This window comes from Odontesthes bonariensis, chromosome 8 (genome assembly GCF_027942865.1).
Source record: "Odontesthes bonariensis isolate fOdoBon6 chromosome 8, fOdoBon6.hap1, whole genome shotgun sequence".
In the NCBI taxonomy this organism is placed as follows: Eukaryota; Metazoa; Chordata; class Actinopteri; order Atheriniformes; family Atherinopsidae; genus Odontesthes; species Odontesthes bonariensis.
The window spans coordinates 10,001-36,981 of NC_134513.1; positions in this window are offsets into that span (position 1 = coordinate 10,001).

Sequence of the window (26,981 nt, forward strand, 5' to 3'; positions counted from 1 at the left end):
AGCGGGACATGATCACTCCCGTCTGGGCCTCCCTCGGGCGAGGGTGTCTGGTGGTAATGGCCGAAACACCTGATGACCCTGAGGTCCACCACTGATGATGTGTCTCAAATTTAGCTAACTGACTAGGATCTCAAGTTGGACAACAGATCTGCTGACCTGTCTCCAATTTGAGAAAAACTCTCTGACACCAGACTAACACCGACCTTGACCTATATGGTCCACTCTAAGTCTTTGGAAAATTCTCGCCTCAGCATACACCATCTAGGCGTCTTAGCTCGACCCCTGGAACACCATGGAATATCCAGCCGTGGTTAGCTTGGCTACCGCGAAGAGTTGAACTCTGTTGCTTTCCAGGTATTCAGGTAGTCTCAATATATACCATCTAGGCGTCTTAGCTCGACCCCTGAAACACCATGGAATACCCAGCCGTGGTTAGCTTGGCTACCGCGAAGAGTTGAACTCTGTTGCTTTCCAGGTTTTCAGTTAGTCTCAACAAAACATTAGTGTGATTTTTCTTACAAGACGTATGCGATAGTCTTGATTCCGTATTAATGTAACAAATCGGATAACTGTTTCGACCCAAAAGAGTAATGCTAAGCGTGGAGGGGTCATCTAGTTGACAAGCGCCGGCCCGTGCCTTACCTTTAGTTCTCTATACCAAACCGTGAGTATCGTTGGATGCCTCGGGGGGAACTATCGAGACAGAATTCTCATACCTAACCCTTACCCTAACCCTAACCCTAACCCTAACCCTAACCCCTAACCCTAACCCTACCCTAACCCTAACCCTAACCCCTAACCCTAACCCTAACCCTAACCCTACCCCTAACCCTAACCCTAACCCTAACCCTAACCCAACCCTAACCCTAACCCTAACCCCTTACCCTAACCCCTAACCCTAACCCTAACCCTACAGGACTATATGCCTGACCCTAGCCTGAACCCTAACCCTAACCAGGACACTAACCCTAACCTCACAGGACTATAGACCTGACCCTAACTTTAACCCTAACCCTAACCAGGACACTAACCCTAACCCCACAGGACTATAAGCCTGACTTTGACCTGAACCCTAACCCCAACCACTCGGGGGGCGAACCCTAACCCTGACTAGGACCCCAATCTTAGACCCATAGGGGACACATATATGGATCTAGGAGAGTCTGACCATTCTATTTTGGAGCTCTTTTGAAACCCATATAATTTTCATGCAATTTCTTTATTTCATTCTTTATTTTCATTTTCTTTTTTTGTTTGTGTGGCACTTGGGGGGAGGGTTAGGGTTAGGGTTACCCTGTCCACACAACTTGTTTTAGAACACTTTATTATACACACATAAGTTAAAAAAACATTTTATTATATTAAACTCGTTGACCTATTATAGTTTCTAAAAACCTACCAAGATCAGTTCATTTGGCTGTAGAAACGCCCCTTTCTCGTCTGCAGTATAAAAGGAGCAGCAGGAAGGGGAGAGCTCATTCAGCTCTTGTGCCTGGCCTGATGAAGACTTAACAAAAAGTCGAAACGTTGCACAAACAGGCACATAATTATTTTTGACCACACAACTTTATTTTTCAAGTTTTGACCACCATTTATTTTCCAAAAAAAATAAAAATATCAAAAAAAGTTTAAAAATTTGAAAAAGACAAAAAAATCTTTAAAACAAAAAAAACACAAAAAAAGCCGCATTGATTGTTTCCTAGTCAGGAAACCCTCCTTTTGTTCATTAAAAATATTTTTTCTTTTCCCATTAGTATCATTTTAAGAAACCCTCTTTAAGTTGTTTGCGGAAAACTTTATTTTCTTTTCCTTTTCCCATTTGTTTTTCAATTATGTACGCCATGGCAGGGGCCGCCAGAGACGCCACCGCCAGCCTACCAGCAGCCGGGATTATGGGGGTTCTTGGGGTGTGAAGGACCGTGCTCCCCCCTCCTCCTACGGGAGGCGGCCTCAAGTTCCCCAACCTAACCCTACCCCTAACCCCCTAACCCTAACCCTAACCCTACCTTTGGGTGGGCATGAGAGTCTGGGTGGTTCCAGGAGGCAATGCTTGCATGGCTGGCCTGATTTCCGCCCTTCTCCTGGGGTGACTGGGAAGGCAGCGCTCGGTCCTGGCTGGTCCTGGTCATTCCTGGGAGGGACTTTCTTTAGCATAGCTGTTAGGGGTATTTTAGGGGGTCTGGAGAGGCAGCGCTCGGTCGCGGCTGGCTCCGGACCCCCCTTTAACCCTTTGGTTGGTCAGGAAGGCAGCGCTCTGTCGTGGCTGGTCCTGGTTCTTCCTGTTGGGGATACCTTTGGGTTGGCATGGGAGTCTTGGGGGTTCCCGGAGGCCGTATTTGTATGGCTGGCCGTGTTCCTTCCTTCCCCTGGGGTGACTGGGAAGGCAGCGCTCAGCCGTGGCTGGTCCTGGTCATTCCTGGGGGGGACTCTCTTTAGCACAAGCTGATCGAGGTTTCCTGGGGGGCCTGGGGAGGCAGCGCTCTGTCGCGGCTGGCCCCGGGCTCCCCTCTGACCCTTGGGGAGGTCAGGAAGGCAACGCTCTGTCGGGGCTGGTCCAGTCTCTCCCTGGGGGGGATGCCTTTGACTTAGCACGGGGATCTGGGAGGTTCCGGGGGGCTATGCTTAGCGTGGCTTACCTGGGTTCCCCCTTCCCCTGGGGTTGGGTGGGGAGAGGACCTCGGCTCTTCAGCCCCAATCGGCTGGACCAGGGCAACCATGCGGTGTTAACAAATGGTCCATGCGGGTTGGGGGGTAAGTATGATATCCAGCAATACCATAGAAGAAATAAATTAGCCATCTACTACAGGAACAAAAAGGATTGTGAACCTCAGCCCTTCACTCCTAAATCAGAGTGGGTTCCACCTGTGGGCAAACTCCCGCCACAGGTGCTAACAATGATCAAAGCCGATTTGGAATTCTTTGAAAAAAAGTCTAAAGTAGAAAAAGTTAGACCCAAGCTCCACAGAGGGGAACAGAAGGCTCTCATGGAACTTGGGTCTGATAAACGGATTGTAATAAAACCGGCAGACAAGGGCAGTGCAGTTGTCATCTTAGACAGAGAACAATACTTAAGGGAGGGATACAGACAACTAAAGGATAAGACTTATTATGCCCCATTAAAGAAACCCATTTATCACGACACAGTCCCTATGGTTCAAAAAATCATTAATAATTTGCACATCAAATAATTCATCAATAACAAACAAAAGAATTACTTATTGGGCTCCAAAGAACCGAGGGCCAGACTTTTTTACATGCTTCCTAAGATCCACAAAGATCCAGAGAAGTGGAGTGTTCCTTTCCAAGTCCCTCCAGGGCGTCCTATTGTCTCAGACTTTGAAAGTGAGACTTATTATACGGCTGAATATTTGGACCACTTTCTCAACCCCTTATCAATTCGTCACGCCAGCTATATCAGCTATGACTTTGTGGAAATAATTAAAAAACTAACAATCCCGGCCAACTCTTTTCTCTTTACTATGGACATCGACAGCCTATATACCAATATAGACATTACAGAGGGCATAAACGCTGTTAAAAACATATTTTATAAGTATCCAGACAAAAAGAGACGTGATAAGGAACTAATCCAACTTTTGGAAATTAATTTGAATAGAAATGACTTTGAATTTAATGGTGAGTTTTACCTGCAAGTCAAGGGCACTGCAATGGGCAAAAAATTTTCTCCGGCATATGCTAACATATTTATGGCGGAATGGGAAACTTCAGCTTTAGCTCAATGTGAAAAAAAAACCCTACATTATTATCACTTTTTAGATGACATTTGGGGAATATGGTCATACTCGGAACAGGATTTTAAAACATTTTTAACCACTCTTAATAACCATAATAATTCCATCAAGTTAAAGTCTATTCTTGACCCAAATTCTGTTGATTTTTTTTTGGACACAACCACTTTCAAAGGGCCAGATTTCCCTAATAAACACACATTGGACATTAAAGTATTTTTCAAACCCACAGACACACACGCCCGACTGTTCAAAACAAGTTTCCACCCAAAGCACACTTTTGCTGGCCTGATTAAATCCCAACTTTTAAAATTTCACATAATATGCAGCCAGATTTCTGATTTTCAGACAGCAATTAAGACGCTATTCTCTGCTTTGACCACTAGAGGGTACTCTTGCTCCTTTTTAAGATGATGCTTTTCATCATATTTACAGGTTAAAACCATTAATGTGTCCCCAATCTTGCCGTTTGTCACCATATTCTCTCCAACTACTCTCAAACTAATCAATACAATTAAAACCAACTTCCAAAACTTCAGTCAGAACGCCCAAATACTCACCGATCACACAGTCATTGCAGCTTTTAGGAGAAATAAAAATCTCAGGGATTATCTAATTAAGGCAAAACTTCCATCAGTTACCAAACCGAGGCTGAGAAATCAAGGGCAATTTTTCCAACATCTCACCTGGCTCTGTAGTTTCTCCACAAAAAAAGTTTTCCGCCCACTTTGTAAAGGGAGTCCTCACTCCAAAAATTGTTTATTTAATAACTTGTACAACCTGTGGAAGACAATATGTGGGCAAAACAGGTAACACTTTATTAACAAGGTTCACTCAACACACACACAACATCCTTAAGAGGAAGAGAACTGACACTCATTTGGTGTCTCATTTTTTAACACATAAATGGGACTCAGTCACAGCCACGGTCATTCAGGCTAATCTGAATTGGACCACACCTCAAAGGAGGAGGGCTGAAAAACTTTGGATTTCTAAATTGGTCACTGTTTATCCGAGGGGACTTAATGAGAGGGCATTCAGGAGGTTTTAAATTTTATTTTTGGGATGTTGCTCAAACCAAAATCAGAGGTGCCATGGGCTTAACCCAGGCCTCTTGCCTTAATTTAATATGGACTTTGTTTAAACCTGACCCTGACCTGAACCCTAACCCTAACCAATCGGGGGGTGAACTCTAACCCTAACCAGGACCCTAACCCCATAGGACTATAGCCTGACCCTGACCTGACCCCTAACCCTAACCATCCGGGGGTATAATTTAATTACTTAGACTTTAATCATTCAATTTGGAGCACTTTTGAGACCCATATGATTTTTATTTATTTATTTTTTTATTTTCATTTTCTTTTCTTTTTGTGTGGCGCTTGGGGGGAAAGGGACCCAGGATTCGGGCCAGCGATGGACCGCGCACCAAAATTCCGTCGCCTTCGACAGGGATGCAAGCTCACAGGAACCATCACTGCACAGACCCTGGCACAGCAACTGACAAAGGTCCAACGCTTGACTTTCCCTCACGTCTTTTCCAGAGGGAAAGAGATTGTTCAGGGTGCTGGGAATGACGTGGCTGCATGCCTGCTGGTGGGTTTGGCAGAGCTTGAAATAAATTTCTTTCCATTGATGCGCCTAAAGGATGCCACCGCAAGGTACTGCGTCAGTATAGTGCCCAACTGCTATCAACCAGTTCATCCGGAGGGAACAGAGCCACCCGAAGAGGCAAGGATGGCCAGCCTCACAGCCGAAATATCCACAGAAATTGAGCGCCAGCGGCTCTGCTTCGGACGGTACTTAGAGAAGTACCGCATCCATGGCATGCCCTGGCTGCCACAAGTTATCCTTAGGATTCCACATCTTGAAGGAGAGGATCGCCTGCAGCAGCTGACATTTGTCAGCTGCGTAGCATTACGAATGAATGGCGATTACATCGATTACGATGCTCTGCGAACCCTCTCCGAGAAGATGCCATTGAGCCAGCCAAGCCTCCAACAAAAACTGGTCCTAGGCAGAGACGTGTTGGAGAAGGTCACGGCGTTTCGGCTCTGGAAAGTACACCCATCAATCCCGGTACGCCTAAACCTGCCCAAAATGCCTGTTCCGGTGGACATTCGAAACAAGCCCCCACCCAAGGAAAAGGTACAGGAGCCAGAGGTGCCGGAGGTGGAGTCGGAGGAGGTGAAGTCGGGGTGGTCCTCCACACAAGTGCTCCCCGGCAACATAAGGCTGAAGTGGTCAGCCATGGAATTGGACTACCTCAACTTAAGCCCAATTCGCACGGGATAAGTATTACCTATGGATCACTGGTAATTCGCAAGTACCCCCCGCACCTCTGTAATTTTTTGTGGCGCATTTGGACGGGACAAGCAAAAGTCTGTAATTTACTCAAATCACAGACATCATGAGCGGATATTCCGTAATTGTCGTAACTTCCTGTTTTGCCTGGTTGTACCTAGTTGTACATATAGGTTGAACACACAGGTGTGCGTTCAGACGGGACTTAAATTACCACAGGACGTCTGTGTTTCGCCGAAATACAGTAGGTAATTCGCGGCGGAATTATTACCCCACAAATCACGGACATGGCGCATTCGCACAGGACTAAGAACTCAGACATTCTACGCAATTATTCAGAATTACGGGGGGTCCATAGGTAATACTTATCCCGTGCGAATTGGGCTATAGACAACAAAAAGATGACACACAGAGAAGCATACAGTGCTTATCTAAAGTGGTGCGAGGAGAAGACGATGAGCATTCGGACATTCTTCGCCTTCAAAAAAAAAAAGAAAAGAATACCTAAAGGAGTGAGGGAAGGATGGAAGTCCCCTGTAAATACTTATGTCTACAACATTTTGTAAATAGTTTTGAAAAAAAACACACAAAAAAAAATCCTGTTCCCCGGAACTAAAAAAACAAGAAAAAAAACAAAAGCCCTCTTGGAACCAAAAAAAACAACCCCAAATCTTGTGGCGTAACAGCAACACAGCCATTCTTTGGGTGGAAATTCCAGGTGCAACTCCTGGCGTGAGTCGGGTGTTCTGGTCAAAAATGTATGTGGATAATTTATTAAGTATTTTGTTAAAAATCTCTAAAATAGGTACCAATAGACTCCAAATGATCTGAAACGTGCTCCTAACAACATTCCCCAGGGTACTTTTTGGCTGTGGGACTTTTTTGAAAATCGCGTTCCATTAATTTCAATAGGGAAACGCTTTTTGTTGAATAACGCCGGAACGAAAGGTCGTAGAGCTTCGGAAGTTTGATCCGCCTGCCGTAATTCATGGTCTCTGAACACGCCTGAGGTGGTTTAAAGTTACTACCAATTACCGTTCCGTAGATATAAGGATTTGAACATTTGTTTTGGCTGTATCTCCAGAAAGGAAGGTCGTAGAGACTTGAAACCAACTCTGGCGTGTTCAGAAACATTAAATTAAGGAAGGCGGAAACAACTTCTGAGGCTCTCGGACCTTCCGTTCGAAAGATATCGAGTAAAAAGTAAAGTTCCGGGGGAAACTTTATGGGTTTTCACCCTATATCCCTAACCCGAACCCTTACCCTAACCCTACACGGCAAACCTTCTTGCCACAGTGCATTGATGTGCCATCTTGGCTTCAGTAATTGTCCTTTGCAAATACAAATGCCCAATTCCAGACTTACTGAAGTACCCTCAGATCATCACAAACCCTTTGCCAAATTTCACATCCAATCCAACACTAGAGGGGTATACTAAGAAGGTGGTTCAGGAGTAAACCAGGTTAAGTAAGGTAAATCATCTAATGGAAGAGCCTGAACTCCAGATTCATCTTCGAAGGCCGCATTACTGAAGCCACAAAGTTATCTTGGAAGAAAATTTCCAAGATGCAACTCCATGTACAACATAGGTTTCAATTCTGGAATATGACTTTGCGGTAGGGTAATGGTTTTCTGGAAGTTTGACCTTAAATTCCCCTCAATCTTTGGCAGTTACTTGGTGAATAAGTTTCTTGTGACCCTGTTGGTCTTGTAGTAATTTCTTTGATAATTCTGTCATCATGTGACCAATATCATGCAATTTCAAGACGGCCTAGAATCGTTTAGATCTCTTGTGGCCCATTTTCCCAGAGAATAACAAAGTTGGCCAATTATGCACACCTGACAGGCTGTTGGCAGACATTGGTCTCCTTAGATCTCAAACCCTGTCATTACACAAATGCTAATCGTCTGGAATGCTTAAATCCAATAGGTCATGTTCATACTGGTTGGAGGTGGACAATGTTCATTAATAATGATTGTGCACTAACAATTGTGCACACACGGTACATACTTGGCTGTATGTACAAAGTTTTTAACTAACACTCAGGACCCTGTTTCTCCAAAGCATTGTTGCTAACCAGTTAGTGACTTGGTAGGTTGCCAATGGGAAACTGCATTGCAACCAAGTAAGTTGCTTACTTGGTTAGCAACGATGCTGTCGAGGCGCACTCCAGAATAGTGTCTTAGCCACGTCAGAAAGGAAGAGAAATAATGAGCATCAGTTTGAGCTCTCATTCAGTTGCCTAAACAGGCAGTTTAAGGGCACACAAGTCAACATACTACTCATACCTTTCAGAAACTTAACTAAATCCACTTTTCAGATTTCTGTATTGGAATCGGGTGGACTGAAATGCACCAATCTTGCAACATGGGTACAAGGACCCACGAATACCGTTTACAGCTTCAATTATTGTTTTATTTACCGTTTTCCAGGACACAGATGTTGATGTAGACGGTCCAGCTGAAGCAGAGGTGGTCTTCGGTGTGTGCGTGATCCGCAAAGAAGGTACGGAGGTTGATGATGGGCCAGAGGAGGTTCTCATTGTTTTGGAGGGGGTTGAAGTCCTCAATGAGCTTGGTAATGTACCAGTGGCCATTGCAATGTTGTTTGCTTTGGTTTATGCTCTTAATCTCTGTTACCCTCCAGAATGGAAGTACACTTTCGAAGCTTTGCAGAAACTCGTCATGGGGCTTGATGGACAGAGATTGTAAAATAAACTGCAGGAGATATGCAGGTTGGGGAATTAATGAGGCAGTGTGTATTCACTTTTGTGATGCGCTGTAGTTGTTGTTATCTAACAATTATAATTAACAGTATGTTTACCCACATTGCGTCTTGATGCATACAGCTTGTTTATGAGCCAGAGGGTTTTCTTATCATTTTTGGTCTTGTTGTCTAACATGCAAGTAGGAGTTTTAGCACCTACACTTCATTTTATTGTAAATTTCATAGTTACATTACCCAGAGGTGTGACATTCTGTTTCATTGCAGTTTTTTGTTTCGAGTTTTTGCTCAAATGAAAATATGAATCTTGAATTTGCATTTGAAGAGGCACCCTCATTATGCCACAGTTTTTGCACTGATTATTGCATGTTCAATGAAATAAATAAAGGCAACTAATTCTTCCATTTGTCATGTGTAACTTTACTTGTAGTTGGAGCTTAAATGGAACCGACTTAAAGACATGCATGGCAGATATGCATATTGGTAGATGACAGAACCTTGATGTCGTTTTCTAACTTGGATCTGAACTGATTAGGACAACAATGAGATGTTTAATAAAAGGTTTGATGTTATCATTGACTTATTATTGTTTATTTTCATGTGGCTTGACAAGTATTGTCTGAACAGCACTGTAAATTAGATATGTTGGACAATTCAAAAAATATTTTGTTGTGGTAACATTAATAAATTTTGGAAAGTATTTCCATCCAATTATAACATGCTACTTAAGCAAAACATTGTTTTGTTGAGTCTCTCAATTTAAATACTGCTGTAACTACCCCATTAAGTTGGTTCATCCAGACCTAAATCAAACATGTTTGAGCAACATGTAAAAGTTATGATGGAATGACCTTTAAGAGTTATGTTGGCTGTACCCCTTGTACACAAGTCACAGTAACGCATGCACATTATGTTGACCCAGCATATGGACCTTGATGTCACTCAACAAAAACATTTCTTGTTAAGGTAGCGTATTATAATTGGATGGAAATACTTTCAAAAATTTTTTTATGTTTTGCCAACAAATCATTTCTTTCAGTGTAGACCCAATCCCCAGAGTCCACAGGACCACTAGGGCACGACCAAAGAGTCCAAATAGTTGCACTATCACTCACATTCTCCAAAATACAGCATTGTCGGACTTAATTTCCGACGCCATGCCCACTTACTGTACAAAAGTGCCGTCAGACCTAATATGGTACAGATAAGGCCCTCAGCTATCCGTAGACGTTGGTTTCATGCCTCTAGCACATTCCTATCAAAAGATATGAACTCAACATCCTATCAACATTCCACAGGCACGATTTTGCTGGGAATAAAGGAGCGGCAGAGCCTTCACTCAGTGCTGGGTGATTAATGTTTACAGGCAGTATCTCTGGCCCTCTGTTGAAGTTTCCCTGTTAAAAGTTATTGACTATAATCACTGTTTAGGGTACTGAATCACAACTTAGAAACTTTCCACCAAATGCGGTCCCATGCATTTCTTGTAGGAACTACATTTTGCGTCATAAGCATTTTGTCAAAAATCATGTCTCTAAAATAGGTACCCTCTAACCCTAACCCCATTACTAACCTCAACCATAACTAACCCTAACCCCAACCCTCCCCTAACCTTAACCCTTCCCCTTAATTTAACCCTAACCCTACACAGTTAAATCACAAGAGTTAAAATGACAGTGTTAAGTGTTATTTACTCTCATACAGTCAAATCAACAGCAGCTGGAGTAAATTTTACTCCTGCGTCTTTGTTAATGTACAGAGTTAAAATTATGAGAGTTAAAGAAGCCACACCCCCTTTTCTTGACGGTTGGTTTTCATTTTACAGAAAATTAAATATCTATATAATAAAAATCAAAGTTCTTATTTGCACACTGCAGCCCATGCTATTTACTCCAGGGAATAATATTTTTGGTAAAAAAACATTTCTTTAAAAGATATAAATCTATGTTCTGAGTTTACTATTGGGACAGGCGTTGCTAAGCAACTCTCTGGCCCAGCCTACTGACCTCTGAGAAGGTCACGTACAACAACATGTCTTCACTCGTCTTGACTTCACAAACAGTACGGTAGAGCCGCACTCCAACAGCGAAACATACGGCAGCGAAACATACGGAAACAAACTTGAAGGATCAACTCCCAAGTGGAGGTTGGTAAATAAATATTATCTTAAATACTCTTGTTAGAAGTAATACATTTTGCATGGGGAAACCTTGAAAGGGGTAAAGGGTAGCTACTTCCATCAAGCCTTGCCAACTGCCAAAATGAATCAAAATTCAGTTGTGAAACATGCTACATTTTCAAAAAAAAATTGAAGAAACCTATATTTTACTACCTGAAAAATGCAGCATTGATGACTGAGTATGTTAGCAACGAATACATGTGGTGTCAGGTTCACACAGGGGTTGATATGAGAGTAACGCGGGGACCTGCTTTCTGTATACTCAGTAACTGCATTCAGTGTTGTAATGTCTTGTGTTTTGTCTTACTCTTATTTTTACTTTTAGTATGTTGGTTAAGGTCAAATACAGGGAGGAGCAAAAATACATTAAAATCACGGATCCCACTCTCCAGACTTTTCTAAACCAAGGTATATATTAATATGTAAAGAGTCAAATTACTACCCTAACCCTTAAAATTTTACAGACAAAAGGAATTGATATTCCAGCACTGGGTGGGTGTATAAAAGGTGGTATTGTTCAGGTCACAGGCGACAATCTTGGCCTCCACACTTTATTTGGATTTGTTGAGTCCTTCAGCGCAAGACACTGTTGTCATTTTTGTCTTGTCTGTAAAACGGACTTTCAGAAGGTCTTTTCTGAGGACCACCGTGACATGATTTTAAGGTCAAAAGAACTGCATGCAGGTCATTGCCAACTCATACAATCTACCCCAGAACAGGGCAATGTGTTTGGTGTAAAGGGTGAGTGCTTGCTAAATCCTTTGACATATTTCCACACAATTGATAACTTTGCAGTTGATGTCATGCATGACTGCAATCACGAGGGGCCTCCACTTCCTGAAGATGCCGTCAAAGATTATAAACCTGACGGAGCACTTTCCTTACCTCAAGAAACATTTCCAACTCAAAAACCTCACAAAGAAAGGCATCCAGGCATTCCGCAACTGTAGAGGGGCCTACGTAACCAATCTAGACGGGGGCTACTTTTTCAATTGGGTTGTTCTTCCTAAAGACCTGAAGAAGCCTGAAGAACACCTCCTCGACAAAAAGAAATTCCTGGAAGCTGCTGTCTGTGTCTTCAGGAAGGTTGGAGAAGACTTTAAGGACAGGCTCCTCAATCTGAGAGAGGAAGACCTCTGAAGGCCAACCATTCAAAAACAGCACCTGATGGACATCGAGAAGTTCGAAGTCCTGGATCAGGATCTTGACTTTGGACTTCAGCTGCTGCAGGCCTCAATTGACGATGTAAATTCAAAAACCACGGCGTTGATGATTCTGCCAACTGTCACAAGGTTCGGCCAGAAACAGCCAGGCTTCCTGTCTCTGGACTTCATCAACACATTTGAGGTCCACAGCATTACAGTGCACTGTCCATGCACTATAACAGCGCAAGACCATCAAACACACCTCTTCTGGGCACGCAATGGCCTCCAGGACATTGTTGGCGATAACTCCAGCCTCTAAAGCTGCCTCGGGATGCATGAGGCCATCAACATGCAGACCCCCCTTGATGGCAGGGAGTTAGGGATGAAGAAGGAGCTGTTCGACATCTGCAAGGCCTCAGTGACCTTTTTCCAATTATACTCCACTTCCCCTCACATCAAGTACAGTATGAGGTACTACCATCCCATCAGCGGACTCATAACCCTCTGTGGTCTCCAGCATGAGGCCACAAAGCAGGCCATGGACACAGAAGCCTGGAGATATGTCAGCCATGTTAAAGACAAGGCGAGGAAGATGGTGGGCCAGCTGGGGGCCAGGATGGAATATGTGACCAGGTTTTACAAGCCATCAACAATTCGCAACATGTACTCGCCACAGCTGTACATAGATGAAGATGCGCTGCTGAAGCTTGTGTCCAAACGCCCTGTCTTGCTGCCCTTCAAAGGCAAGGCAGTTCTGGAGTGTGCCAAGGAAACCGTCTCGTAAGTTGGAGATTACCTCTACAAGCTTCTCGATGAATGTGCCGGGAAAGGTGGGTTTGAGCCTGCGTGGAGGGCCTACCAGCTCGAACTGGCCTATGGGCACCCAGTTTCTCATTTCGACAGACACTAACTCGGCACCTGTACATGCAGTGCGAGGAGTGTCACCCATGCCAGGGGGGTTCTGGGCCTGGCCCCATTCAACTCCGCAGCCGAGAGCGACAACCCTCCCCCTTTGAGAACGTGGACCGGCAACAGACGGCTGCACTTCAGGGTGAGGCGCCTGTTTCCCATGTTGGAGACCATGGGAACGGCGCCCTCAGTCCTCGGGGCAGAGATGCTCAAAGTAATCATCGGGGATCTCTTTGACACCAGCTCCCTGCCACTCTACATCCTGCAGGCAGAAAAATTGCCAGGGGGGAACCGGCTGGTCGGCAGCGTAAAACAAGAGGGCCTGGCGAAGCAGTTGTCTGAGACATACAACTTCAGCTTCCCCCATAATTTCAACAGGGGGAAGCAGCTCGTCAGAGACGCCGGGAATAACGTGGCTGCCTGCCTCCTGTTGGGTATGGGGAGCTGAAGATCCGCCGTTTCCCACTGCTTAGGGCCAAGGACAAAACAACGAGGTACTGTGTACGGAGGATCGTCGATTACTACATGGCTGTCCACCCCGAAGACTCAAACCCACCGCAAGCCGCGTAGATGGCAGCGCTTTCCACGGATGTGTGCACAGAGATGGAGCATCCGAAGGATCACATACGGCAGAAACCTGGAGCCGTACCGCATCTCTGGCATGCCCTGGTTGTCGTTAATTGTAAAGAGGCTTACCCCTTTGGACCCTCAGGCCAGGCTTACACAGCTGACCTTCCTCAGCTGTATTGGCCTGAGGATGAACAACGAATTTGTTGACCACAACGTCTTCAAACAACTCGGCCAAGACATGCCCCTTAGCCAGGATGTAATGCAGAAGAGGCTAATACAAGGTCGGGACCTCCTGGGCAGAGGAGGAGGTGCCTGCTCTGAAGTCAGTGAGCCGTGTCCTGGCTACAAATGTGAAACTACGTTGGCAGGCATAGGAGATGGACATGGCTACAAAACATCCACAGAGCACCCCCAGGGAGGCATACAACAATTATGTCAATTTCTGTCAAGAAAAGGGGCTCCATGTCCGAACCTTCCAGTCCTTTGAAAGGAAGAGGAGGAGCTTACTGAAGCAGAGTTGAAAGGAGATGACCCATTGTAAATAGTTCTAATGAAAAAAATTACTAAAAAAAAAAGCCAACGTTCTTGGACCAAAATAAACAAACCCAAACTCTTGTGGTGTAACAGCAACACTGCCATCCTTTGGGTGGAAATTCCTGGTTCAACTCCTGGCGAGAGTGGGTTATTCTGGTCAAAAATGTATGTGGAAGTATTTTGTCAAAAATCATGTCTCCAAAACATGTACCAATAGACTCAAAATTCTTGTTAAATCCACATCTTTTTTTCAGCAAGAAACAATAAATTATAATGAATTCTTTTTTTTTACTTTATTTATAGCCGCATTTTGAATATTGAACCCATTTTAACCAATTGTAATTATTTTTGAGTCAATGTTTATTATATTTAAATATTTTTTTTTTAATTTTTTAATGTAAAAATTTGTTTTTGTTATTATTTGTAAATTTTAAACTGTAGCCAATTAAATTGTTGAATTAATTTTTTTTAGGTTAGGGTAACCCTAACCCTGATGGGATTTTTCCAAAAATACTTCCCAAACAACATTGCTCAGTATAACTGGTGATGGATCCATTTAATGCAGCAGGTTGGTATTTTATTTTATTGACTGACTAATTATGACTATGACTATTTGTGCTGTACATGCATTTAATTTATGTTGTCTGTATGCTACTTACTAACTGGATTAGATTGTTGGAAAATTGAAATTTGTTGTGTTTAATATGCAATTACAAATACATTATCTATCTGCAGCACCTGCCGATTTCAGCTGTGCAGAAGAGGACCAACTGATTGAGATGACATCTGACTCCACCCTAAGGCTGAGGTTTAGCGCTCAGACACTGAGTGAATTCTGGTTGGGTGTGGAGAAGGAGCATCCACTAATAGGGCAGAGGGCTGTGGACATCCTATCTCTGTGAAATTGGGTTTTCAGCTGTTGCTTCACTGAAAACAAAGTACAGATCCAAGCTCAACATTGAGCATGACCTGAGAGTGGCAGTATCAAGCCTGCAACCCTGTTTTCAACAAGTGTGCAGTGCAAAACAGGCTCATTGCAGGGATAAGGCATCTTTTTTGCACAGATTGCAAAGTATTATAAGTTATTGTTCTAGCAAAGGGATTGCACAATTGTATTTGACTTATGGAGCATTTTATTGTTATCACTGTTCTAGCAATGTGATTTTTGTATTTATTTTTAAAAAGAATCCTCATGTTCATATTGATGTATTTTAATAAGTGTTAACTTGACCCATTACGTGACTATTTCTGTTGGGGGGGGGGGGTCCGACATTTTTTTTCTTCCAAAGGGGGGGCCTGACAGAAAAAGTTTGAGAACCACTGGGTTAGGGTTAGGGCGAAAGGTCTTGGTCCTTCCTCCGTAGAGGCGGGAAACAGGCCATCCCCCGGTGAAAACCATCATCCGCATAGCGGTTGGGCTGAGGACGGCGCTGGCGCCCCTTATTGTACCGCACCGTGACCCACTGGTCACCCTTTTTTTTTTTTTTTTTTTTTAATTAATGTAGCCTTTGTGAAATGTATTTATATATAATAAAAGGCTATGGAATAAAAGGAATTGTGTCTTTATTAAATAAATGAAAAGTTATTTTTAAAACAACAAAAAAACGTTTTTATTTATTTTTAATTTAAAAAAAAAAATCAAAAACCGAATAAAAAAAATATAAATGTGCTCAGACGGCGACGTTTCGACCCACGAGGGTCTTCTTCAGGCCTAAAGAGCACAAAAAAAGATGAAGAATGGCTGGCTGGCTTTTCAATATGAGAGCAGTTGGCTGTTCAAGAGTTGAGAGCAGAATGAGCTTCTCCCTCACTCCACTCCTTTTATACCCGCCCCTCCCCTCCCTGTTTTTCTTTCGTGTTGACTTTTCAACAACAGTTTTTAGTTCTGCTTTTAAATGTTCATGTTTTTAAACTATTGTGGGTGTTTCAAATATTTTTTGTTTTCTTTAAATTAAATTCTAAATGAAATACTAATAATATTATATTTAAAACATTTTAATTTAAAAAAATTAGAGATGGGATTATCTCTAATTTTTTATGTTTTAAAATATCTAAATTATGTTTTTTCTGCAAAATTACTATTTAAGAATAAAAAAGAGTAATGGTTAGGGTAATGAATGTCTAGGGTTTAATTTAATTTTTATCAAATTAAATTTATTTATATAGCACATTTCATGTGCTTTTAAATGAAATAAAAGCATTGCAGCAGGGAGTGGAAGAAGCATAAAATACATTAAAGAATATAAAGAGAAACAAATAAAATAATTTAAATGAATTTAAAAACAAGCAACAGTCGAAATAAGTTAAAAGATATCGTGCAGATTTCATGCATAGACACATGAGAACAGAAATGTTTTTAACCTGAATTTAAAAATGTCTCCATTTGGTGAAAGTTTAATCTCCACTGGCAGTTTGTTCCACTTGTTTGCAGCATAACAGCTAAATGCTGCTTCTCCATGTTTAGTCTGGACTCTGGACTGGACCAGCTGACCTGAGTCCTTGGATCTAAGGCTACGTTCAGACTGCAGGCCTTGATGCTCAATTCCGATTTTTTTTTTTTGTGAAATCGGATTTTTTTGGTGAGGTCGTTCACATTGCAATTAAATGCGACCTGTATGTGGCCTGCTGTGTGAACGGCTTACCGCCTCATACTATCCCGCATGCGCAGAAGAGCGTACGATGACGTCATACGCAGCGAGCGTGCCCAGTGTTTGATAGATAGATAAATACTTTATTCATCCCAATTTGGGAAATTGTTTAGTTGCAGCAGCATACACTAAAAGATATGAAAACAATTAAAGTAAAAACAAGCAAATAGAATAGAATAGAATAAAATAAATAAAAATAGTGAATAAACATTCACTATATACAAATGTACAGGTTTTTTTTTTTGTTAATGTTTTTTAGGATAGACTTCAAGCCTATTGAGCTTGAAGTTCTCTTCCAGCCAGAGGGGAGGTGTTATAGATGGTGATGGCTGCTGGTAGGAAGGATTTCCTGAATCGGTCCTTGTGACAGCGGAGCTGGATGAACCTGTTGGAAAAGGAGCTCCGCTGTCCAACCAGCAGCTGGTGGAGAGGATGGGTGCATAGAGTTATCCATGATGGATAACAGTTTGTTCAGTGTCCTCCTCTCCACCACAGATTTTTAAAGTTGTTGTCCAGCCGGAGCCAGCACATTAATCAGTGGCAGTGGCATCGTCTATCCAAAGACACGTTTGGGTGCGTCGTCGTAGCCAGGAGTGGTGGGACTGTGATGTGAGCGGCTTTTCAGACGCGTAGGTCGGATAAATGCGCCCTGGCCGTTCAGACTGCAGTCGCATGGCAAAAGATCAGATACGTATCGGAATTAGGACCACATATCCAAGTGGCCTGGATCGGATTTGAAAAAATCCGATCGGTGCTGTTCAGACTGTCATGAAAAGATCAGATACAGGTTGCATAGGGCCAAAAAAAAAAAATCGGATTTGGGTCACTTCAGTGTGCTGTCTGAACGTAGCCTAAGAGCTCTGCTGGGTTTATATTCTCTGAACATATCACAGATGATATGTATGATAATTGATTAGGGTAAATGAACTTTTAGTCTTTGTTATTCTAGTTAATATGTTTTCGTTAAATGTATTTTTATATAATAAAAGGCTGTGAAATAAAAAGAAATGTGTCTTTCTTAAATAAATGAAAAGTTGTTTTAAAAAGAAAAAACAATTTTTTTAAATTTATTTTTAATATAAAAAAATATATATGTGCTCAGACGGCGACGTTTCGACCCACAAGGGTCTTCTTCAGGCCTAAAGAGCACAAAAAAAGATGAAGAATGGCTGGCTGGCTTTTCAATATGAGAGCAGTTGGCTGTTCAAGAGTTGAGAGCAGAATGAGCTTCTCCCTCACTCCACTCCTTTTATACCCGCCCCTCCCCTCCCTGTTTTTCTTTCGTGTTGACTTTTCAACAACAGTTTTTAGTTCTGCTTTTAAATGTTCATGTTTTTAAACTATTGTGGGTGTTTGAAATATTTTTTGTTTTCTTTAAATTAAATTAAAAATTAAATGCTAATAATATTATATTTTTTTATTTTAAATCCCATCTCAAATTTTTAATGTTTTAAAATACCTACATTATGTTTTTTCTCAAAAATTAATATTTAAGATTCCAAAAGTAATGGTTAGAGTTAGGGTAATGAATGTCAAGGGTTTAATTAAATTTTTAATTGATTAGGGTAAATGAACTTGGGGTTAGGCATTGGTTAGGGTTACGTAAGTAAAGAGACGTAAGGCTCTAGCATGGTTGCCGCGTCTGCTAGCGTGAGCGGTGTTGATGACGTCACGATTTCGTGCCCAGAATATATAGTGGCGCAAGTACTGTCAGTTTTCGGATCATTTTAATTTTTTAATTCAGTTAATAGAGGTGAAGGTTTGAAGCCCCCGGCATCAACAGAGTATCTGCCCTCTTCTTTGCCTTCACGTATCTGTCCCGTAGCTTCTTCCACACATTCTTACAGAACTCTCCCTCTTTCCCCAAAGTTCTGCCAATCTCTGTCCACCAGTTTGGGGAGTTTACGTGCTCCCTGTGCTGTTTCACTGCAGTTTCGTACAGCTGCCTGTACAAACGCACCTCCTCACTGAGCCTGGTCTCACATCGGTCCATCCGGTTCGTTGTGCTCGGCGCCGCCAAGTTACAAAAATCGACTAGTGCACGACAACGCACTGCGCCGTCTTTTCAAGGCAAGCGCCAGGCCTGAAACGTCATTTTGACGTCACGGTCCGCCACCGCCGTGACAGACACGTCAAGTGTAAATCCAGCTTAATGGTTAGGGTTAGGGTAAAGACCAGGGGCCTCATGTACAAAGACTTGCATGGATTTCCTACTGAAACTTGGCGTACGGCCAAACCAAAATGACCTCCAACGTCGGATGTACGAATCTGTGCGCACGCATCAATCCAAGCACATTTCCTTTGTACATCCCAATCAACGTGGAATTGAGCGCACATGTGGGAGCACCCAACTCCTCCCTGTCCACGCCCCTACTTAAATACGCAAATCATATTTAAATGAGCCCTGCACCTGCGATTACCCTCTCTGCACATCAGAAAACAAAGAAAATAAGCATGAGTAAAGACGGGAAAAAAAAAAATATATACTGAAAGTGAATTGGAAGTGCTACTGTCCGAAGTGGAGGCGCGCAAAAATGTACTGTTTGGCACGCTCTCATCCGGCATAAGCAGCAGACGGAAGAGGAGTGGGTGGGAGAGCGTGTGCCAGGCGGTGAATGCTGTGGGGTCTGAGAGCCGCACACCTGCAGAAATCAAAAAAAAGTGGTCCGACATAAAGGTGGATGTTAAGAGGAGACTGGCTGCCCACCGCCGAAGTGTGGCCAAAACAGGTGGAGGGCCAGGAGTGGAGGTGCCCACCGTGTTCGAACAGCGCGTCGGCGCAATTATGGGTGACACTGCTGTCTCAGGGGTGGTCGGAGCACGTGTGGGTGACTCCGATAACCCCCAAGGTAAATACCTGTGTATTTCAGTAACTTTACAAAAAAATGTATTTATACAGTAGCCTGTCCAGGTTCATCTGTAAATGCTGCATGTGGTTGGAAATCTGTTAAATTCAAGCATTCCCTCATATCAAAGACTTGAACTCATGTTTGATTACTCAATTTATTTTTTGGAACAGGAGAGGAGTCGGAGTTGCAGCCATGTGCCACAGGCTCCAGTGGCTCATCTGACATGCCCAGCGTCTCCGTCGCCAGTACAGCGCAACCACAACCAGCTGCTGCAGTCCTCCCGACTGGTCGCGTCCTCACCCGTGCTGTCCTTGAATCACAAGAGGAGATTGTGAGGGCAATAGGCGGCATAAATGATCGTTTAGATCGACTCATTGGCGTCCTCACAGACATGGGGGAATCAATAAAATCATTGTCGAAGTAGTGAATTTTGCGTTCTTGCCTGTTTTACATAGTTTCAATCAAATGTTGTCAGGCCCAAATGGCCTCCTGGGTAGGACACACATTAATGGGCCCATCTTCTGGTTCGTCTGGTGGGGGGATATGCTGCTCTGGCAGTGGTATGGCGTGCCGGTGTGCCACATTGTGGAGGACACCGCACGCCATCACAATGCGGCACACCTTCTCAGGACTGTAAAGCAGCATACCCCCAGTCCTGTTGTGGCAACGCCACCGTCCCTTCAGCAGACCAATAGCCCTCTCAACGACTGACCTACTGCGGGAATGGAGGTCATTGTACCTCCACTCTTGGTCGGTCTGAGGGTTGGTGAGAGGGGTCATCAGCCAGGTTTTGAGTGGATACCCACGGTCACCTGGGTCAATTGAAAGTAGACAAAGTTGACTGAGTATACAGATTCCATTCGTTATTCTACTTGCATATGGATCACATACTATTTTTGCGCATAAGTGCGCCGGGGAAAAGGTGAGGCTGCTTTTACGCACGGGGTTATTAACATAAGTGCTGTGCACAGACTTTGCACTGTGACACAGATGATCAGGAGTCACGATCTTGCGCTGTAGTTCAACCACACACAACAAAAAAATTAAACTTAACCAACGATTAGTACTGATGCTGTGAAGACTGGATATAAATTGGAGGCGCACATGCTCAATGCACGTCACGGGGAATAATAGTCGGACAAAATTTACAGGAATAAAGGTACTTACCAAGTAGCCACCCATCGCGCACAGTGCCACCTTGTAGTCTGTCCCCAACAATGCTGTTACTCAAAATGTATGAGTCGTGCGTTGAACGAGGCCACCTGCCACAATGTTTGTCAATTGCATTTGCGCATCACATATGATTTGTACATTTATTGAATGATATTGCTTCCTGTTTACGTAGACAAATTCATCGTGCGATGGCGCTTTTATAGCAACATGTGTGCAGTCGACAGCTCCGATTACATTTGGAAAACCGGCTCTCGCTGCAAATTGTGCTTTAATGTTGGCCTGTTCAACTGCATTGTATGGGAATTTAATATACCTGGCTGATATACGGATGATTCCGTCCCACACTGCTGGCATGGCTCGGCTCAGGGTTGACTGGCACAGTCCCGATCGGTCGGCCAGCTCCCTCTGGAATGCCCCAGTTGCCAGAAACCCCAAGGTGGTCATCACCTGTATGGGCACAGGCAGTGCATGGCTCCTTGCTGTGTTGCGCTCCAACTCCGGCCGGAGCTCTGCGCATAGTTCGAGGATGATTGCCCTCGGGAACCTGAAACGGCTGATGAGCCAGTTGTCCTCATGTGCCAGCAGGTCCTCTCTGTCTTTAAAGACACGCTCTCTCCTTATTGCACCATTTGCCAGGTCTTCGAGTAATGCCAAAGCAGCCATTGTTTTTTATGGTATGCATTGCACCACTTTGCGCATGATTTTATATCCACTCGTGTAATTGCAGACACATGGGTGTGTTAATTGTTAATCAGTGTTAATTGTTCATGTTTCTCAGATGTGCACATCACTCAGTCTGAGGACAAATTGTGTTCACATTTATTTATTATAACAGTTTCCCAACATCACCTTAGGTGTCGCCAAAGGATCAACAGCTGTAGAAACGTGCGTACGCCAGCCCTGAAGCTGCCGTGAGGCAACGCACATTTCCACGGTCATTTCATTCTTGATACATCTAATCGTTGACGTGAAAAGGTGCGTACGCCACTATTTTGTGCGTACGCACGCTTTGTACATGAGGCCCCTGGTCAACAACTTAGGGAGGGTTTCCGATTGGGAAACAATTAATTGTTTTTAAACAAACAACTAAGGGAGGGGGGGGTTCCGGTTTCAACGGATAACCCGAATGGCAGCATAAGAAGAGTGCTCCTCCTTAAAGATTTCAATAAAACTCCTGCAACCTTTTCTAACCACGGACAGACTTAATTTCAAGATAGCAAACCCAGGACAAGATGGAAACAAGAGAGAGAAACAAGAAAAATGCTCCAAACACGTCTGACGGTGATGACGAACCGCAGCACAAGGATAGCTATGCAAACACTAAAGATGGATCTGGAAAATCAAAAGGCAACGAAAAACCCAAAGTTAATCTCGAAATGATCCTCCACGAAATACAAGAATTCAGACAAGAAAACAAACAACATTTAGACGTTTTAAAAGAAGAGATTAATAAAGCAAATCAACGAATTGAAGAGGCCGAGGAGAGCATCGTGGCTGCGGAAACAAAGCTAGACACGGTCGTGCTAGCAGTGAGAAGCATGCTAAAAACACAGATTCAAAACGAAGACAAGCTGGTTGACCAAGAAGCAAGAGCAAGGAGAAAGAATATACGGATTTTCAACATACCGGAAAACGAAGAACAAGGCAAAATGATGGTTGACTATGTAGAAAAACTCCTCCGAGAGAAGCTGGGCTTTCCTGACTCCCATGAACTCAGCATAGAAAGGGCGCATAGAGCTCTAGCGCCGAAACCAACGGGAACAGCAAAGCCAAGATCGATCGTAGTACAATTCCTCCGGTACCGTACAAAGGAGGAAATACTGAGAAAAGCATGGGAGAAGAAGGAAATCTACATCAATAATCAGAGGGTATACTTCGATCATGACTACCCTACCGCAATTCTAAATTGCCGCAAAGAATACAGCGAAGCGAAACGGGTGCAGACTCCATACCCAGCCAAAATCTGCGCCTTATATAAGAATGAAACACGCCTGTATCAAACAGCGCATGAAGCTACAAAGGACATGCATGACCGAGGCTTTGCAGTCCAGGTGATTCCACCCCGTCAAGACCCGATGAAGCTGCTGGAGGGGGAATTATGTAAAGTCGCCGGGAGAGAAAGGAGCATTCAGCGTGAGCAGCTCACCGGACAAACTGATGTTATATCCAGATTGCAGGCTTTCAGAAGACAGCCCCCAGAATGAAATGAGCATCGAAAACACATTTGAGTTAATATACTCTCTGTCTCCTCACATTTCAGTAGTTATTAGGAGGACCAGGGCCTTAAAAAGGTATGGACACTTATTCTAGGTTGCAAGGGAGGGCCCTTCCTCTATTACCATCAGTTAAAGACTTCCCTCCAAGTTCTGACCCCAACCCAGGTCAGGACTTATTACTCAAGCAAATGTTATCTGAAAGGTTAAAAGTGGCATCATTTAATGTTAATAGCATATTAAATCCAATTAAACGAGCAAAAATATTGTCAAAAATGAAGAGGGAGAAGATGGACATAGTCTACCTACAAGAAACGCATATAAATGACACAGAGCATCAAAAACTAACCAAATATGGGTCACACTAAATCATACTACTCCTCATACAAGGGAAAACATAAAAGAGGGGTGGCAATATTGATATCAAGTAAAGTGACTTTTGAACACAGTCTTGAACTCAAAGATGAAGAGGGCCGATATATATTAATCAGAGGAACTATAAATGGAGAGACATATAATTTTTTCAATGTTTACGCCTCGCCTGGAAGTGATGTCCTGTTTTTTTACTAAAATAATGGATCTGATTGTAAATAACTCTGGGGGAACACTTATCTGTGGGGGAGACTTTCATATTCACCTTCAGCCATTCTTAGATAGCTCCAGACGGAAAGCTAACTGTAAAGCAATTAATAAAAAATTCAATAACCTAATGCAAAATATCGGATTAATAAACATCTGGAGGGAAATTAATCCAAAAACCAGGCAATATACATACTTCTCTAACCCCTACGTGGTATATACAAGGCTAGATTCTTTTTTTATTTTTAACAAAAGCCCGATTCGCACGGGATAAATATTACCTATGGATCACTGGTAATTCGCAACTACCCCCGCACCTCTGTATTTTTTTGTGGCGCATTCGGACGGGACAAGCAAAAGTCAAATGAAAAATTTCAAAAATTTACTCAAATCACAGACATCATGAGCGGATATTCCGTAATTGTCGTAACTTTCTGTTTTGCCCCGTTGTACCTGGTTGTACACAAGAGATGTGCGATTGCATTCACAAACACACACGTGTGCGTTCACACAGGACTTAAATTACCACAGGATGTCTGTGTTTCGCCGTAACACAGTAGGTAATTCGCGGCGGAATTATTAGCCCACAAATCACGGACATGGCGCATTTGCACAGGACTAAGAACTCAGACATTCTCCGCAATTATTCCGAATTATGGGGGGTCCATAGGTAATACAAGTCCCGTGCGAATCGGGCTAAAGACAGACAAAAAGTTACTGAAGCGGAGATAGGAACAATAGACATAAGTGATCATGCCCCTATATACTTGACAATGGCATTGGGTGAAAAACAAAGAAGCACCTTATGGAGACTTAACATCAGCCTTTTAAATGATACACAAATTAAAAAGAAAATATCAGAAGACATATCTAGATACATTAATGAGAATGATAATGGCGAAACCTCTCCACCGATCCAGCCAAGGCTGTACTAAGGGGGAAAATTATAGCCATAGCAGCAGTTAAAAAGAAACAAAGACAGAAAAAACTGCAAGAGTTGCAAGAAAGGTTCAAAGAGCTGGAAAATAGACATTCTCAAAATAAAAGTCAACAAACATTACAAGAGATTAGAAATATAAGAAATGATATTAATAATTTGACTGCTCAAGAAACAATAAAAAAGATGCTTTTCACAAAACACAGGTATTATGAGAGCGGTGCAAAATTTTCTAAACTACTAGCCTGGAAACTTAGGAAACAACAAGCAATTTTTAAAATTCGAGACAATCATAGTTCTGTCAGAACCACTCTCGTCAAAATGAGACGAGAAACATATAAATTTCAGAAGCTTATTCTGAATGCATACAATTATGTTTGGCGGTATGGCTCTGTTCGGAGGAAGTGCCCGACTTTTCCATGAGCTCCGTGGAAGCCAAGACAGGGAACAGCAGCATCCTCAGGTGGAGTGCCTTCCATTTGCTGTAAAGGCAACAAACCCCCTAGAACAGAGCAAGCAACAATGAACAACAGTATGACATTGTTTGGCAATGAGAAGTCGGTGGAGCAGGGGAGGTGGTGGGTGCAAGCAGAAAGCAAAAAAAAAAGCAGTGACAGCAAACCAAGTTTAAATTAAGTGCCCCAAATGCCAGCATCCAATTGCGAGCAGCAGCTGATTACCCATTGAGCGCAGCTGGTTGTGGACAGCCATAAGGGTTGGGTCGGCGTCAGCCAATAGGCAAAGGGCGCGTTGACTAACGTGGTCTGCCAGAACTAACGCGGTGCTACAATAATACAATAAAAACTAAACAGGAAGAAATATTATCAACCTTTGAATCTTTTTATAAAAAAATATTCTCTAAAGTAACGAGGGCAGAAGAGAAGGATATTGATTTATTTCTTAACACACTTGATCTTCCACAAATGACAGGAGGAAAATAACAAACTCGGTGCTGAAATAACCAAAACCGAAATAATAAATGCATTTAAGAATCTAGAGAATAATAAATCACCAGGGAATGACGGTTTCAGCTCCAAATGGTATAAAAGTTTTAAAGAGGAACTCACTCCGCTACTCTTAAAAACTTTCAACTGGGCACTCAAAAAGACACAGATCCCACCGAGCTGGAAAGAAGCCATTATATCACTTATACCTAAAGGACAGATTAGAATGCGGGTCATTTAGACCAATCTCAATACTCAATGTGGACTATCGTATCTACACCTCAATAATGTCTAAACGGATGGAGAATATTATACCACACCTGATAAATAATGATCAAACAGGATAATATTACACTTACCCTGCAAATAATGAGCTACATACAAAAACATAGAGAAAAGGCGTTTGACTCAGTTGATTGGTCCTACCTCTTAAAAGTGCTAAATAAGTTTCAAATAGGTGACCTAATCATAAATAATATCAAGGAGCTCTATAATAAGCCGACCTCTAAAATAAAGATAAACGGTCACCTAACAGACTCACTTACACTTGAGAGAGGAGTAAGACAGGGGTGTGCTTGGTCCCCTCTACTTTTTGCTTTGTACCTGGAGCCTTTAGCCCAACAAAAACAATCAGAGGTATTATAATTGACCAAAAAGAGCACAAAATTGCATGTTATGCAGACGATATAATTTTGTTTTTAGTGCAAACCTGAAGGGTAGCTGTTGCAACACGTGACAGTTTGATGTTATGATCTTCTGACTCAAGAACAACGTAGTCCTTGCAGTTCCAGTACAACCTATGTGAGCCCCGCACATCACGAAACTTAACATGAGGGAAGAACCCTTCAAAGAGACACTTCTTCACATTCCTGTCTGCTTCAACCAGCAACCCACGTGCTCTTCCAAATGTGTTCGGTGCTGGGAAGCTATTCTTGGTGCTTAGTTCTTCACAGAACACCTCAAGATTCTGGCTCCCACACAGCCTACCTGGTGGCTTTTCTGACTTCAGGGCAACAAATGGAATGTCAGTGTTCCTTCCAAAGATGTCACAAAGTAGTACTTTCATAAGTACAACACCTACCACAGCAGGTGCTGCGTCCAGAGTTTGGCAAAGTGGGAAAATACGTTCCAGACGCTTAGTATGAAGTTCATTCCGTGTCCAATGTTCGAGTGGTGGTGGGACCTCACCGGCACTAGCAGCTGAGTGTGGGGAAAGTCCAATGAACCGTCTTGTACGTGTCAGACTGTTTGAATTCACCGTGTTGGTACCAAGGCTCACACTAAGCTGATAGTCGGCTTTGGAAAGAGGACGACCAAAGAACATCTCCTCCAGCGCTAGTTCCATCTAGAACGACTTCCAGCAGGCATCGTAACGTGCCACGCCTGAACTCTGGTCATGCATGCAACGCAACTCCTTCACAAAAATACCTAGCACGCTATCAAGAGTAGAGTGTAAGCCATGAGGGACTGCTGAATCCTTGAACGGAATCACCAAGGCGTTCTCCCGCAAGAGCATCATCAGG